Below are 12,411 nucleotides of genomic sequence, written 5' to 3' on the forward strand. Positions count from 1 at the left end.
CCACTCTGCTGTTCTCTCACCTCATTCTCCAGAAACAATGGTAGGTTATTCATCATCATATTTAACCCGAGTCTGACTTCCTCTCCTTCCTGGTGTGCTGTCTGTCTTCCTCTATAATTGATTAACGTGGGTCCCAGGGATGCTGGCTCCATGTTTTTTATAATAAGGAAAATTGGAAACATATAAAAGTTAATGAGCTCCCATGTGTCCATTACCTAAGAATTACCAATTTATGACCAATCTTGTTTCATATACATACACCCCCATCCTGAACAAGGTTATTTGAATCAAAGGTCATTTTATCCATAAATATTTCAGCATACACTTCTAAAAGAAAAGTGTTAAAAATAACTACAAAAATTAATCATAGCTGTTTAATATCAAATATCTAGACAAATTCAAATTTCCCTCTATTATTAATTTCTTTTCACAGTTGATACCTTCAAACTAGAATCCAAATAAGGCCCATAAATTGTATTTGGTTGATATGCTCAAAAATTTCTTTCTTTCTTTCTTTTTTTTTTTTTTTTTGACACAGGATCTCACTCTGTTACCCAGGTTGGGGTGCAGTGGCACGATCACAGCTCACTGAAGCCTCGACCTCCTGGGCTAAGGTGATCCTCCTGCCTCAAATTGTTGGGACCCCAGCCATGTGCCACCACGCCTGGCTAATTTTTTTTTATTATTATTTGTAGAGATGGGGTCTTGTTATGTTGCCCAGGCTAGTCTCAAACTCCTGGGCTCCAGTAATCCTCCCATCTTGGCCTCCCAAAGTGCTGGGATTACAGGTGGGAGCCACCTGGCCCCTAAAATTCTTTAATCTACAGGTCCCACTTTCTTCTTTTTCATTTTTCTTTTCTTGCAATTTACTTGCTGAAGAAACTGGGTTGTTTGGTCTGTAGATTCCTACATTCTTGATTTTGCCAGTTGTATCCTCATGGTGTTTTTTAACACGTTTCTTCATTCTCTTTATTTCCTGCAAACTGTTAGATCCAGAGGCTTAAGCTGCTTCATGGTTTTTGTTTTTTTTTTTTTTTTGTAAGAAAATTTCATAGATGGTATTATATTCTTCCATCAGGAGGCCCTTAATGTCTGGGTGTCTCTTCTCTGGTCTTAGTGGCCAATAATGATCTTTGCCTGATTTTTGTATATTGATCGTGTATCCCGCAACATTACTTACCTTGTTATTTAGTTTTGGTAGTTTTTTAGTGGATTTCTTATTATTTTCTTTTTCTTTTTTGGAGTGTTTCGCCTTTATTGATAGTGTTGTTGGGGACAGAGGAAAGATTTCTTTTCTCACTTATTGCTAGGTTAATGACAGAGACATCTATAGCAAAGGACAGATTAGCAAGAGAAAAGCACACACATTTATTTAGTATAAGTTTTACATGACATGGGAGCCTTCCTATGGAAGTGAAGACAAAAACATAGGGAAACCTGGGTATTTTTATGCTGTTTGATGAAGAGTAGACAGTTGTGGAGAAGTATGATTGGAGGACAAAAGAGTATGATCTAATGGTAATAAACTGGGGGAACTTAGCAAGGCGTGTTTGTGCAGATTCTTCTTTGTGTCCCTTGTGTCTTCAGAGCTAAGGATATTCCTTTCCTTTAGGTATAGGGAGGGTCCCTCTCAAAATGAGAAACTTGTTTTGGGGAGAAGAGGAAATGATGAGAAGAGGGAATGATGAGAGTGACCTTCCTGGTTCTGACCTTCCTGGTGTTTTCTGACCTTCCTGGTGTTTTCAAATGCCAAGGTGCCATATTTTGGGGTTGCATGTCCTGAACCCCATCATTATCCTTTTCTAAATTCATCCCTAACATGTCAAGATGACTTCAGGGTGGTCACATGGTCCTGAGGCTTCCCCTTCATGAGTGAAGTGTGTTTTTCTAATGTGATGCTCCTGCAGGCAAAGTGGGGAAAGATGCCTTCTGACATGCAGCCCAACTCGTTTTTGGCTTATCATTCCTTTCATCCAGCAGGAACTAAGATTGCACCTGCCCACTTGCTGGTTTATTATATTACAAAGGATACAGATGAAGAGATGTGTAGGTCGAGGTATGGGGGAAGGGGCTTCCATGCGTTCCCTGGGCACGCCATCCTCCAGGAATCTCCATGTGTTCAGCTATCTGGAAGCTCTTCTTAGGATTTTCTATATACAAGATTATATCATCTGCAAATAGAGAGGTTTTGTTTCTTTCCTTTTAATCTTCATGCTTCTAATTTCTTTTTCTTGCTTAATTGTCCTGGCTAGAACCTCTAGTACAATGTTGAATAGAAATGAAGAGAGTAGGCATCCTTGTTTTATTTTTGATCTTAGGGCAAAGCATTCAGTCTTTCACCATTAAGTATGATGTTCACTTTGAGTTTTTCATGGAAGCACTTTATTATATTGAGTTCTCTGTTTTCTTTTCTTCTCTCTTCCTTTCCTTCCTTCCTTCCTTCCTTCCTTCCTTCCTTCCTTCCTTCCTTCCTTCCTTCCTTCCTCTCTCTCTTTCTTTCTTTTTCTTTTCTTTTCCTTCCTTCCTTCCTTCCTTCTTTTCTTTTTTTCATAGACTGTGTTGCCTAGGCAGGAGTGCAGTGGCACCATCATGGCTCACTGCAGCATTGACCTCCCAGGGCTCAGGCCATCCTCCCAGCTCAGCCTCCTGAGTAGCTGGGACTACAGGTGTGTGCCACCATGCCTGGCTACTTTGTTGTATTTTTTGTAGAGATAGGGTCTCACTTTCTTGCTCAGGCTGGTCTTGAACTCCTGGGCTCAAGTGCTCCTATTGCCTTGGCCTCCCAAAGTGTTGGGGTTACAAGCATGAGCCATCATGCTTGGCAGTACCTTTTTCCTTTTTCTTTTTTTTTTTTTTTTTTTGTTTTTGAGACAGGGTCTCACTCTGTTGCCCAGGCTGCAGTGCAGTGGCACAATTATAGCTCATTGCTTGCAACCTCGACCTCCTGGGCTGAGGTGATCCTCCCACCTCAGCTGGGACCACAAGTGCACCACCATGCCTGGTTAATTTTTTTATTTTTATTTTTAGTAGAGACAAGGTCTTGCGATGTTGCCAAAGTCCTGGGCTGAAGTGATCCTCCTGTCTCAGCCTCCCAGACTGTTGAGATTATAGGTGTGAGCCACAGTATACCCAGTCTTGAGTTCCCTTTTATGCCTAGTTTGTTGAGTGCGTGTGTGTTTTTTGGTTTTGTTTTTTTGTTTGTTTGTTTGTTTGTTTTTAATCACGAAAAGGCATAGGATTTTGTAAATGCTTTTTCTGCATCTATTGTGATATTGTGATGATCATGTATTTTTAGTTTTTCTTTTCTTTTTTTTTGAGACGGAGTATCACTCTGTTGCCCAGGCTGGAGTGCAATGGTGCAATCTTGGCTCACTGCAACCTCCGCCTCCCGGGTTCAAGTGATTCTCCTGCCTCAGCCTCCCAAGCAGCTGGGACTACAGGCACGTGCCACCACGCCCAGCTAATTTTTGTATTTTTAGTAGAGATGGGGTTTCACCAGGTTGACCAAGATGGTCTCGATCTCTTGACTTCGTGATCCACCCACCTCGGCCTCCCAAAGTGCTGGGATTACAGGCGTGAGCCACTGTGCCCGGCTGGTTTTTCTTCTATTGATATGGTATATTACATTAATTGAATTTTGGATGTTAAGCCAATCTGTGTTCCTGGGATAAATCCTACTTGATCATGTTGTCTAGTTATTTTTATATGCTGTTAGATTCAATTTGCTGGGATTTTTTTGCATCCATATCAGAAAGAAATTGATCTGTCGTCTTCTTGTGATGTCTTTAGTTTTGGTATGAGGGCCTCATAGAAGGAGTTGAGAAGTGTTTCTTTCTCTTCAGTTTTTTGGAATAGTTTGTGAGGAGTGTGGTGTTATTAGTCCCTTTCTTTTCTTTTTTGAGACAGAGTCTTGCTCGGTTGCACAAGCTGGAGTGCAGTGGTGTGGTCTTGGCTCATTGCAACCTCTGCCTCCTGGGTTCAAGTGATTCTCCTGCCTCAGCCTCCTGAGTAGCTGGGATTACAGGTGTCTACCAGCACGCCTGGCTTACTTTTACATTTTCTAGTAGAGATGGGGTTTCCCCATGTTGGCCAGGCCCTCCTTGAACTCCTCAAGTGGCTGCCTGCGTCGGCCTCCCAAAGTTTTGGGATTACAGGCGTGAGCCACCATGCCCGGCCTTATATTAATTCTTTAAATGTTTGGTAGAAGTTACCAGTAAGGCAATCTGGAGCTGGGCTTTTCTTTGTGGGTAGTTTTTATGATTATTTGTTCAATCTCTTTATTGATATAAGCCTATTCAGATTGCCTATTTCTTCTTCTTCTTCTTCTTCTTCTTCTTCTTCTTCTTCTTCTTCTTCCTCTTCCTCTTCCTCTTCCTCTTGTTGTTGTTGTTGTTGTTCTTCTTCTTCTTCCTCTTCCTCTTGTTGTTGTTGTTGTTGTTGTTGTTCTTCTTCTTCTTCTTCCTCTTCTTCTTCTTTTCCTTCTCCTCCTCCTCCTCCTTCTTCTTCTTCTTTCTTCTTCTTCTTCTTCCTTTTTTTTTTTTTTTTCTTTGGAGACAGGGTCTCACTCTGTCACCCAGGCTGGACTGTAGTGGCACAATCCTGGCTCACTGCAACTTTCATCTCCAAGGCTAAAGTGATCCTCCCACCTCAGCCTCCTGAGTAGCTGGGACTACAGGCATAAGCCACCATGCCTGGCTAATTTTTTGTATTTTTGGTAGAGACAGGGTTTCATATTGCCCAGGCTGGTCTTGAACTCCTGAGCTCAGATGATCCACCTGCTTCAGCCTCCCAAAGTACTGGATTACAGGCGTGAGCCATCACACCTGGCCCTATTTCTTCTTGAATCAGTTTCTGTAGTTTGTGTGTTTCTGGGAATTTGTCCATTTCATCTAACTTGTTGAAGTTATTAGCATTTTATTAGAATTTATTAGTATTTACTTATAGTATTTCTTTTTCTTTTTTTTTTTCAGACGGAGTTTTGCTCTTGTTGCCCAGGCTGGAGTGCCATGGCATGATCTTGGCTCACTGCAACCTCCACCTCCCTGGTTTAAGTGATTCTCCTGCCTCAGCCTCCCGAGTAGCTGGGATTACAGGCACCTGCCACCACGCTCAGCTGATTTTTGTATTTTTAGTAGAGACAGGGTTTTACCATGTTGGCCAGGCTAGCCTCGAACTCCTGACCTCAGGTGATCCACCCGCCTTGGCCTCCCAAAGTGCTGAGATTACAGGCATGAGCCACCACACCTAGCCGACTTGTATTTCTTTTAATCCTTTAAAGGTTGGTAGTAATGTCCCCTCTTTTATATCTGGTTCTAGTAATGTGAGTCATCTTTCTTTTTTTCTTGGTCAATTAGGTAGTTTGTTAATTTTGTTTATCTTTTCAAAGAACCAGTTTTGTTTTCATTGATTTTCTGTTTTTTAATTTTCACTCTAATCTTTATTACCTTCCTTCTGCTTGCTTTAGGTGTAGTTTGCTCTTCTTTTCCAATGTCTTATGGTGGTATAAGGTTGCTGATTTGAGATCTTTTCTTCTTTTGTAGGATAGTCATTTACAGCTTAAATATCCCTCTATGTACTGTTTTACCTGTATCCTGTAAGTTTTGATATGTCTTCATTTTCATTTACTTCAAGGTATTTTCTCTTTTCCCTTTTGATGATTTTTTAAAAATCCATTGGTTTTTTAAGAGTGTGTTGTTTAATTTCCATATACTTAAGAGTTTCCCAAATTTCTCTGTTCTATGACTTACATCTGTATCTGAGGAAATCTCTGAGCCAAAGTCCTGGTGGTGGGCGTGGGAACAATGATGTGCGTCTTCCTGAGTAACACCCCTATGTTAGATTCTGAGTGCTTGGTAGATGGGAGAGGTAGCAGTCACCGGTCTTCTTGGCTTGCCTCTCAGTGTGAAACTCCGCCCATGAACTGGGGCAAACTCAGTCAGAGCCCTAGTATTTTCAATGGTACCTAACCCAAGGTAGAGCCTATTTCCACAAGTGGAGGTTGGATTTATACCAGCTGTACTCACCTGGAACTTTGCCTGCAGCAACAAGTAGTGGGGAAGGATGAGAAATGCTGACATCCCATCCCTCCTGGGAAGATAGCTGAGGGGAGAGGCAGCCCTGTGTTCTAGGCTGAAGCAGACTGAAGTATAGTTTTTGCCTCACTGAATTGAGGGTGGGAGGACAGAGAGGGCATGGGTCTTGGTTCACATACCTCAGATTCTTGTAATTCTGAGTTTTTGTAGATTTTTCTTGAGCAAATATTTATTCATTTGTGGTATGCCCTTAGGGCCATTTCCAGAGTCTTTAAATGTTTGTTTTTGTTTTGTTTTGTTTCGTTTTTTAAACAATTCTCACTAGTTTTACTGGAGAGCAGAACTTGGAGGTCCTCAGTGTCACACTGAAAGCGGAATTCTGGCTTGGGCCTGAGAGTGACCCAGGCCCAAACCTCTATTTATTAATTTATTTAATTATACTTTAAGTTCTGGGGTACATGTGCAGAACGTGCAGGTTTGTTACGTAGGTATACATGTGCCATGGTGGTTTGCTGCACTCATCAACCTGTCAACTACATTAGGTATTTCTCCTAATGCTATCCTTCCCCTAGCCCCCCATCCCCTCACAGGCCCCAGTGTGTGATGTTCCCCTCCCTGTGTCCATGTGTTCTCATTGTTCAGCTCCCACTTATGAGTGAGAACATGCGGTGTTTAGTTTTCTGTTCTTGTGTTAGTTTGCTGAGAATGATGGTTTCCAGCTTCATCCATGTCCCTGCAAAGGACATGAACTCATCCTTTTTTATGGCTGCATAGTATTCCATGGTGTATATGTGCCATATTTTCTTTATCCAGTCTATCATCAATGGGCATTTGGGTTGGTTCCAAGTCTTTGCTATTGTTAACAGTGCTGCAATAAACATACGTGCCCATGTGTCTTTATAGTAGAATGATTTATAATCCTTTGAGTATATACCCAGTAATGGAATTGCTGGGTCAAATGGTATTTCTGGTTCTAGATCCTTGAGGAATCACCATTCTGTCTTCCACAATGGTTGAACTAATTTACACTCCTACCAACAGTGCAAAAGCATTCCTATTTCTCCACATCCTCTCCAGCATCTGTTGTTTCCTGACTTTTTAATGATCACCATTCTAACTGGCCTATATGGTATCTCATTGTGGTTTTGATTTGCATTTCTCTAGTGACCAGTTATGATGAGCTTTTTTTTATATGTTTGTTGGCTGCACGAATGTCTTCTTTTGAGATGTGGCTGTTCATATCCTTCACCCTTCTTTTTGATGGGATTTTTTTTTTTTCTTGTAAATTTGTTTCAGTTCTTTGTAGATTCTGGATATTAGCCCTTTGTCAGATGGATAGATTGCAAAAATTTTCTCCCATTCTATAGATTGCCTGTTCACTGTGATGATCGTTTATTTTGTGTGCAGAAGCTCTTTAGTTTAATTAGATCCCATTTGTCAATTTTGGCTTCTGTTGCCATTGCTTTTAGTGTTTTAGTCATGAAATCTTTGCCCATGTCTGTGTCCTGAATGATATTGCCTAGGTTTTCTTCTAGGGTTTTTATGGTGTTAGGTCTTATGTTTAAGTCTTTAATCCATCTTGAGTTAATTTTTGTATAAGGTGTAAGAAAGGGGTCCAGTTTCAGTTTTCTGCATATGGCTAGCCAGTTTTCTCAACACCATTTATTAAATAGGGAATCCTTTCCCCATTGCTTGTTTTTGTCAGATTTGTCAAAGATCAGATGGTTGTAGATATGTGGTGTTATTTCTGAGACCTCTGTTCTGTTCCATTGGTCTATATATCTGTTTTGGTACCAGTACCATACTGTTTTGGTTACTGTAGCCTTGTAGTATAGTTTGAAGTCAGGTAGTATGATGCTTCCAGCTTTGTTCTTTTTGCTTAGGATATAAACAGAACCAAGGACAAAAACCACATGATTATCTCAATAGATGCAGAAAAGGCCTTCAACAAAATTCAACACCCCTTCATTCTAAAAACTCTCAATAAACTAGGTATTAATGGAACATATCTCAAAATAATAAGAGCTATTTATGACAAACCCACAGCCAATCTCATACTGAATGGGGAAAAACTGGAAGCATTCCCTTGGAAAACCAGCAGAAGACAAGATGCCCTCTTTCACCACTCCTATTCAACATAGTATTGGAAGTTCTGGCCAGGGCAATCAGGCAAGAGAAAGAAATAAACGGTATTCAAATAGGAAGAAAGAAGTCAAATTGTCTCTGTTTGCAGATGACATGATTGTATATATAGAAAACCCCATTGTGTCAGCCCCAAATCTCCTTAAGCTGATAAGCAACTTCAGCAAAGTCTCAGGATACAAAATCAATGTGCAAAAATCACAAGAATTCCTCTCAGCAATAATAGACAAACAGAGAGCCAAATCATGAGTGAACTCCCATTCACGATTGCTACAAAGAGAATTAAATACCTAAGTATAAAACTTACAAGGGATGTGAAAGACCTCTTCAAGGAGAACTACAAACCACTGCTCAAGGGAATAAAAGAGGACACAAACAAATGGAAAAACATTCCATGCTCATGGATAGGAAGAATCAATATCGTGAAAATGGCCATACTGCCCAAAGTAATTTATAGATTCAATGCTATCCCCATAAAGCTACCATTAACTCTCTTCACAGAATTAGAAAAAACTGTTTTAAATTTCATATGGAACCAAAAAAGAGCCCGCATAGCCAAGACAATCCTGCGATCTTTTTCTAAAGAGAAACCTCTCACTCATCAATTATTTGGTCCTCCTAAGTACAGTTCATACAGGAAAGGCAGATTAAATGTTCAACTGCTTCAAAACATTGTCTTCAAACAGGCCAAATTAGAAAGCTAAATTTGCTGCCTACTTGTGCCTCCTCTTTTCCAAGCCAAATCAAAAGTATATGACATCATTTGTGTTACTAGACTGAGCTATACTTAGCTGAATCTTCATAGGGAGAGGAATCAACAAGGTGTTATTGGGCTGTTTCCCTGAAAATAATTATTTCTTGAATGTGCGTTACATTGCAGAATGACTTATGTGGGCTGGGTTTAAAAAATTTACAATTTTCTTTCTTTTTTTTTTGAGGTGGTGTCTCACTCTGTTGCCTAGGCTTGAGTGTAGTGGTGCCATCTTGGCTCACTGCAACCTCCGCCTCCTGGGTTCAAGTGATTCTCCTGTCTCAGCCTCCCGAGTAGCTGGGATTACAGGGTGCTCGCCACCACACCCGGCTATTTTTTGTATTTTTAGTAGAGACAGGGTTTCGCCATGTTGGCCAGTCTGGTCTCGAACTCCTGACCTCAGGTGATTTGCTTGCCTCAGCCTCCCAAAGTGCTGGGATTATAGGCATGAGCCACCGTGCCTGGCCTACAATTTTCTTCACTTCTTATTAGCCTACCCTCAGACCTGTCCACTGGAGCAAACCCAATTTCTAATGGTCAGTGGTGGGGATGAGGACAAGGCAGGGTTTGCCTTCCATTTGCTTATTTTATCTAAAGACTTAGGCAGAGAAGAGAAGGTATAACTATTTTATATCTAATTCAACTACTTTGTTGGTGAAGCAACTCTCAGAAATTGGAACATTCTTTTAAGTCCTGTTGATGAATACACAGTTACTTTTTGAATCCTGGTGGATTTTGAGTGAGAAGATATGCACTCTCTGAATACTGGCTTTTGTGTCTATTTTCAAAGGGAGATAAAACACTTGCAGACTGAAACTTGTTTTACCTTTCACATAGCAATCCCTCAAATTTAGACGATCACAAACAGAACCCCGGGAAATATAATCTCCAAACCATGTTAGTTTTCAAGGTACTTTACACTCACTATTTCAGTTGGTTCTCTGGCCAACTACGTAGATAGATGTGGACTGTATCCAGTTGATAAATTAGGCTCAGAATATAGGACTGATGAGAGCCCATTTGAGGTCTTTGAGTGAATTAGAAAAAGACACCCTTTAAAACACTTTACTATCATCTGTTGAAAATTAACTCAATGGCTATACAAATCTAAGATGGTTATAATATGAGCAGCACCCCTAGAGTTGGTCCACGACCTTCACAACAGACCTAGTGGCCCTGCTGGAGAGGCCAAAAGTCAAAGGTGAGCAAGTAAAGGGGCCTGGGCTTAGAACCTTGGCTCAGCCTGTCCTCATCCACTGTATCGTGACACCTCTCCGACTCCTTCTCTTTAATGTACAACTGAGACTGGGATACGCTTAGACTGAAAGGAAGGACACGGCCATGTAGAAAAGAATTGACTGAAGGGGAGGAGTACTCATGAACCCCTTGGGTCAGCCTCCCAATGTTCTGAGAGTGGAGGAGCCAGGTAACTGCTGCCAACTGCCATTTCCCCACCATCTAGGCCTAAGGAAGCAGAAGTAAGACTTAATTAATAGCCAGGATTGCTTGGAGATTCACTTTACTTATTTAAACCAACAAGAAGACTTAAGATTTAGCCTGTTGGAATATGGTTCTAAGAGGCTTATATTCCCAAGAAACTAGTCCTTAGTTTCTTTTGTTCTTTGCTACTTTGTGATCCCTGTAGAGACAGGCCATTTGCTTTGGGTTACTATAATTTTCTTTTCCTTTTTTTGTTTTTTGAGACAGAATTTTGCTCTTGTTGCCCAGGCTGGAGTGCAATGGTGCGATCTTGGCTCGCCAAAACCTCCGCCTCCTGGGTTCAAGCGATTCTCCTGCCTCAGCCTCCCATGTAGCTGGGAATTTCAGATGCCCACCACCATGCCTGGCTAATTTTTGTATTTTTAGTAGAGATGGGGTTTCTCCGTGTTGGTCAGGCTGGTCTCAAACTCTGACCCCAGGTGATCCGCCCACCTCAGCCTCCCAAAGTGCTGGGATTACAGGTGTGAGCCACTGCTCCCAGCCTGGGTTACCATAATTTTCTAAGCACACTTCCTAGTGACACCTGGCCCAGTTTGACACCTATGTAGAAGCAATAGTCAATGAAAGCATCTTGAGACATTCTAGGCCCGTACTCAGAGCCAGCTGGACTTTGTTTTGGTATTGGTCCCAACCTCTAGGGTGACATATGCTGTTCTTCATTGATTTTGTTTTTGTATGCTCTGAGACAGAATCTCCCCCTGTTGCCCAGGCTGGAGTGCGGTGGCGCAATCTCTGCCCATTGCAACCTTCGCCGCCTGGGTTCAAGCGATTCTCATGCCTCAGCCTCCTGAGTCGCTGGGTTTACAGGCATGTGCCACCAAGACCAGCTAATTTTTGTATTTTTAGTAGAGACAGGGTTTCTCCATGTTGGGCAGGTTGGCCTCGAACTCCTGGCCTCAAGTAATCCTCCCACCTTGAGCTCCCAAAATGTTGGGATTACAGGCGTGACCAACCGTGCCCAGATTGTTTTTGAATTATAGAAAGCCCCTTGGGTTTGGTGAGAGGGAGTGAGGGTTTCATCCATGATACAGTGACACTTAAAAAATCAGTTTATTCAAATGCACCTAAAGGAATTGCTTGATAAATTAAGGACAGTAATACCTCTGGCCTTAGATAGAAATGATTAGAAGGTCCTTCTTAGATAGAAATGATTAGAAGTCCAGAGGAATCTGGGAAGGAATTTCTAAATTTTCTCTTTCCATTGACATGAGGTACCAGGGTATGAAATTCATTTGTCCTTGTATATATGCATTTATTTAACAGATATTGGGTATATAATACATATTAGAGAATCATCCCCTAGATTATCTTGATAGAGAAAGGAAAAGTTCTGGAGAAATGGTGGAGAGTCATTCCCAGGAATATAGCTTTGTAAGAAAATTTTCCTGGATCAATTGGTAAAGTTTTCTGGAACCACTAGGTGGTGATATTACATTATGAAAATGACATGCTTTCCTTGACACCTTTCAAATAACTGCAGGCCTCTGGTAATTTCTGAGGCCAGTGTCTCCACAACCAAAGAAACGTCTTAATGAGTAAATGAAGAAAAACACATTCCATCATTTATATATATATAAATTTATGTATGTAAATTTAAATGTTCCAGGGGACGAGTAGTTCCTCGAGAGAAGGGTCTGTGCCTATTGTTTTCATGGTTACAACCCCAGGTGATAGCCCTGGCGTGTAGGAAGCTCTTGATCAATGTTTGATGAATGAATCCATCTCTGAACAATTTTGATGACCATTGAAAGCACCATTCCAAGAGTGTGGCAAAAAAGGTGGCACATGTCCAAAAGGCATAGGATTTTGGGAAGTTAGAAGCTATTGCTGGAGAGGATGTGGAGAAATAGGAACACTTTTACACTGTTGGTGGGACTGTAAACTAGTTCAACCATTGTGGAAGTCAGTGTGGCGATTCCTCAGGGATCTAGAACTAGAAATACCATTTGACCCAGCCATCCCATTACTGGGTATATACCCAAAGGA

At 41.2% G+C, this 12,411-nt stretch overlaps 1 protein-coding gene across 1 annotated transcript in view; it reads left to right on the forward strand.

Moving 5' to 3' along the window:
* Window positions 1-4,979: 4,979 nt before the first annotated feature.
* The window catches only part of RGS3 (regulator of G protein signaling 3), a 162,004-nt gene continuing 154,572 nt past the window's right edge, over window positions 4,980-12,411 (forward strand). The window contains exon 1 of the mRNA XM_058445416.1: window positions 4,980-5,278. The gene's annotated coding sequence lies outside the window, so the exon portion shown is untranslated. The remainder of the gene's footprint in view (window positions 5,279-12,411) is intronic.

The sequence above is a fragment of the Hylobates moloch genome, unplaced genomic scaffold (genome assembly GCF_009828535.3).
Source record: "Hylobates moloch isolate HMO894 unplaced genomic scaffold, HMol_V3 SCAFFOLD_10, whole genome shotgun sequence".
Lineage (NCBI taxonomy): Eukaryota > Metazoa > Chordata > Mammalia > Primates > Hylobatidae > Hylobates > Hylobates moloch.